Here is a 5,770-nt window from a genome sequence, read left to right on the forward strand (position 1 = left end):
TGTATATAGTAGAAAAGTGGTGGGACACTCTATCTTAATAGGAAATGGCTTATAAAGGCCTGTATACAGTAGAAAAGTGGCGGGACACTATCTTAATAGGAAATGGCTTATAAAGGCCTGTATACAGTAGAAAAGTGATAAAGGCCTGTATGTAGTAGAAAAGTGGCGGGACACTATCTTAATAGGAAATGGCTTATAAAGGCCTGTATACAGTAGAAAAGTGATAAAGGCCTGTATATAGTAGAAAAGTGGTGGTACACTCTATCTTAATAGGAAATGGCTTATAAAGGCCTGTATACTGTAGAAAAGTGATAAAGGCCTGTATGTAGTAGAAAAGTGGCGGGACACTATCTTAATAGGAAATGGCTTATAAAGGCCTGTATACAGTAGAAAAGTGATAAAGGCCTGTATGTAGTAGAAAAGTGGCGGGACACTATCTTAATAGGAAATGGCTTATAAAGGCCTGTATACAGTAGAAAAGTGATAAAGGCCTGTATATAGTAGAAAAGTGGCGGGACACTATCTTAATAGGAAATGGCTTATAAAGGCCTGTATACAGTAGAAAAGTGGTGGGACACTCTATCTTAATAGGAAAATGGCTTATAAAGGCCTGTATACAGTAGAAAAGTGGCGGGACACTCTACTTTAACAGGAAAATAACTTATGAAGGCCTGTATACTGTAGAAAAGTGGTCGGACAATCTACTTTAACAGGAAAATAACTTATGAAGGCCTGTATACAGTAGAAAATCGGTGGCACACTCTATCTTAATAGGAAAATAACTTATGAAGGCCTGTATACAGTAGAAAAATCATGGGACAATCTACCTTAACAGGAAATATCTTATAAAGGCCTGTATACAGTAGAAAAGTGGGGGACATTCTACCTTAACAGGAAAATAACTTATGAAGGCCTTTATACAGTAGAAAAGTGGTGGGCCATCTACCTTAACAGGAAATATCTTATAAAGGCCTGTATACAGTAGAAAAATGATGGGATATTCTTCCTAACAATACAAACTTAAGAAAGTCTGTATACAGTAGAAAATGACATGACACTATACCGTAATTAAATATGAACTTTTCATATTTTTTTTCATTGTAAAAGCAACAAGCGAGTTTATTATGATCGAATTTGTCCATTTGTTGTATGAACTGCTTTAATTTTGAAATGATAAACCATTATATAATTGTTTTACTGAAAAAGTTCGATGAATGTGCAAACATTTTTATGTTGATACGTATTTCACCGAAGAAAGTTAATCTGGTGGAATGCATGTGCTTATGTGATTAAATGATATATAATTGTTGTTTTAAACATAAGTTTATATTTACATGTATGAACTGTCCTGTACAATCAACATGGGTGTTTGATGACGTCATTTATGTGTTGGTATGACATCACCACATCTTATCATTCAGTGGAATATGTCAGACATTATGTATCAGATTTCAGATTTTAGATTTTAGTTTAGTCACCCAGACACATTGATATGTGTAACATGGATTACATCATGAAACAACACATGACAAGATGGACAGTAGAACAGAGTGTTTGCAGGCTTCAGACCGTCGTCACCACTTGTACGCAGGAGCCTCGATAATCCGAACACTTATTATCACTATACTCGATAATCCGAACACTTATTAGGGGCCGCGGTGGCCGAGTGGTTAAGGTGTCCCGACACTGTAACACTAGCCCTCTACCTCTGGGTTGCGAGTTCGAAACCTACGTGGGGCAGTTGCCAGGTACTGACCGTAGGCCGGTGGTTTTTCTCCGGGTACTCCGGCTTTCCTCCACCTCCAAAACCTGGCACGTCCTTAAATGACCCTGGCTGTTAATAGGACGTTAAACAAAAACAAACAAAACAAACAACTCGATAATCCGAACACTTATTATCACTATACTCGATAATCCAAACACTAATTATCACTATACTCGATAATCCGAACACTTATTATCACTATACTCGATAATCCGAACATTTATTATCACCATACTCGATAATCCGAACACTTATTATCACTATACTCGATAATCCGAACATTTATTATCACTATACTCGATAATCCGAACACTTATTATCACTATACTCGATATTCCGAACATTTATTTTCACTATACTCGATAATCCGAACACTAATTATCACTATACTCGATAATCCGAACACTTATTATCACTATACTCGATAATCCCAACACTAATTATCACTATACTCGATATTCCGAACATTTATTATCACTATACTCGATAATCCGAACATTTATTATCACCATTCTCGATAATCCGAACACTTATTATCACTATACTCGATAATCCGAACATTTATTATCACTATACTCGATAATCCGAACACTTATTATCACTATACTCGATATTCCGAACATTTATTATCACTATACTCGATAATCCGAACACTAATTATCATTATACTCGATAATCCGAACACTTATTATCACCATACTCGATAATCCAAACACTTATTATCACCATACTCGATAATCCGAACACTTATTATCACTATACTCGATAATCCGAACACTAATTATCACTATACTCGATAATCCCAACATTTATTATCACCATACTCGATTAATCGGAACACTTATTATCACCATAGCGAACTCTATAATCCGGATACTCATTATTCCTAATACTGACAGTTCAATGTATATCTATTAAGACCATTCGCTATTCCGGATATATCATGTCTACCGAAGAATTCTCGTTAATAAGGACATTTCAGTGTATGTTTACTCCGAATGACCTTACATTTCAATGTCTGGGGAGAGAAACCGCGCTAGTTCGTGTACATGATTCTATGTTAAAAGCATAAAGACGTTATTGTACAAAATCAAAACGATTCGATTTCCACGTAATTAAAATCCTCTCTCAGTCGGATTGAAAATCAAATTGTCCGGGTGTGTTGTATAAAACTATTCATGTATCCGTAAACAAATTCTTTTACGAGGGCTGATTGATAAGTTGTGAGTCCCATATTGAAGGATTTGAATTTTGAATCCCCTTCAGAATCTATACACTTTTCCCAGCGGTGTTTAATGGCCTCAATACCACTTTTATAGAACTCCTTTTCATGGCTATTCAGAAAGTCATCCAGGGTGCGTAATAGATGGTGAAATAGATATTTCCGTATATGAAAGTCTGGTGGAGCGAGATCAGGTGAATAAGGCGGATACTGAATCAATTTAAAGCCACAATCGTGAATGGCAGCCATTGTAAAGGCAGACTCTTTCATCCTTACCCTAACCAATTCTGTCTATTTTGCAAAAGCCGCTTGTCTTGTTTACTTTAGAGTGCTACCTCGTCGATATAAACTAACCAAATGAGACAAGTCCTTGGGTACATGGCACTATACAGTCAGAGAAGAGTACCTCCTTCAACACGAGGCTCACAACATATTAATCATCCCTCGTATTATCCGAAAAACGAGTATATTTTCCCGACATGGAAGCTATTCTGTGTTCGATAACAAGATTATGAATGGTATTTGTTCAATTAACGAGGTTCGAAATATTCTGTGTTCGAATTAATGAGGTTTGGGATAATTTGTGCTCGAATTGACGAGGTTCGGCATATTCTGTATTCGATTTAATGAGGTTCAGGATATTCTGTTTTAGAATTAACGAGGTTCGGGATATTATGTGTTCGAATTAACGAGGTTCGGGATATTCTATGTTCGAAATAACAAGGTTTGGGATATTTTGTGTGTTTGAATTAACGAAGTTCCATCAACTTCTGATAATTTTCGTCGTTATTTTGAAGAGATTTGAAAAAAAAATATTGTTTTTGGTGTTATTTATTGTAAGTTATTCGTAGTTACAATTTATGTATAAATATATAGAACATACAAACTTGCTGTACATCACTTATATTTGGCGAGATAAATGTATCTGTATTCAAATAACATGCGTGATTCCTATTGAGTCTAATACAATTTCTGTAAAAAAAACTATACTAAAATTTACGTTAATTAAGGGTTTCTGACGATTCATAATTTTGGCGGGGATAGTTCACGTATTAGTTTATTTCTGCTATCTTAAACCACAACTGATTTAGTTTCGGCAATAAGCAAGGAAAAAGTTCATCTCAGTTTTAAGTTCAAAACTTTTCTAATCCATATCTGTTGCAATGGCATTTGCAATCACGAATATTTACATGCAAATAAGATAATTTGGAAACACACATGCGCATACTGAGAATAACCTTATTTTCGTTGAGTTTCATTTTCGCGTATCCCAAATTATCGAATATATCATAATAAAAGCATAAGCGCTTTATTAAATTTGCTTTCTAATTTTGTATGATATAAAATTTACCAAACAATAATTTTATTTGTTTGAATTTGTTTTATTTCAAATATTATGTTCTGTGATCATTTACAATAAAACTCATTTATCCAGATCCACACGATTTTTTTTTAAACAGACTCGTCTAGGTATTTTGACTAATTTTAAAAAGAAATATCCGGACGCTTGAAAATCCGGACATATACTTTTAGTACTGAATTAATTTGTGTACATATTTCTGTCCTAGTAGTAACAAGAGTATATATTGATGATTGCCTTGAAGGGGTTTTCGTTCAGCTTATATCTTTATATAATCATTTAAATATCTGGATTCGCGTGTTTCCGCTCGACCACGAAATCACTTGTACATTGTCCGAATGACTGATATTTTGTAAAAAATAAATATGTGATATATAGATATAGTTCCAAACAATTAATAAAACAGTAAAATACATCATGTTTGTTTTCTTTTATTGTTCACACTCAAGTTTAAGCGAGAGAGGACACATCGCTCCCATCTAAGTGTATCATATTTGCAATACAGTTATATTTTACCAGTAAATTTCTGGCAATATTTTTCATTATATATGCGCAAACTATAGAGACTTTGGATATTTTCCGGAGCAGCTTAATTTCCCAACGAAATGTGTTTTTATTACATTTGACTCATATGACCTTGACAACCGATCAAGGTCATTCATTTTTCAAACATGGTGGCACGTCATCCCAGCGTGTTACAGCCATATATTTTGAATATACCTTGGTTGTACAGAAGTTGTTTTAAACATTTTCTAACAAAATAGGTGTTTTTACAACAACCAAGACATTAAATTGTCATTACTATTGAATAACATTCAGTATATACCACACGTGGCATAAACCCTAAATGCGTTTTGATTGGTTCACACTGTGACCTTTGACCGAACTCTTTTAATCACGTAGTTTTTACTTTGCTTTAAAGATAATAAACTTTGTAATTTTTCGTTATGATTTGAAATATATTGTAATAAAAATGGACACATTTCGGCCATTGCCAGATTCGGATATTAATTAGAGGCATTTTGCTTTAGCTCATATCCTTACACCTCGACTGATATTGTGACACAAGATGACACAAAAGGGGTCAATTCATCCTCAGAATAGTTTGTTCTATTGTTGCAGAAACTGGTCACACAAACTCGTGGTTGTTGTTTATGGTATTTTATTCAATCTCGTTTTTTTTTTTATTTTTCCGAAGTTGCAAAAAAATTTCCTTCTGTAATCTAAATATCTTCACATTTGACCCCTGTGACCTTGAAAGTTTATCAAAATTTTTCTTCTGAACAAACTTGAATGGCATCTACCCAGTGGCCCTAATATCCGTACCGTGTGTTTTTATTCATATGAAGTTGTTATAGACTGCAAAACACATCCATTCCTGCGACCTTGAATATAGGTCAATTCCTTCATTAAACAAACTTCC

This window comes from Pecten maximus, chromosome 16 (assembly GCF_902652985.1).
Source record: "Pecten maximus chromosome 16, xPecMax1.1, whole genome shotgun sequence".
Lineage (NCBI taxonomy): Eukaryota > Metazoa > Mollusca > Bivalvia > Pectinida > Pectinidae > Pecten > Pecten maximus.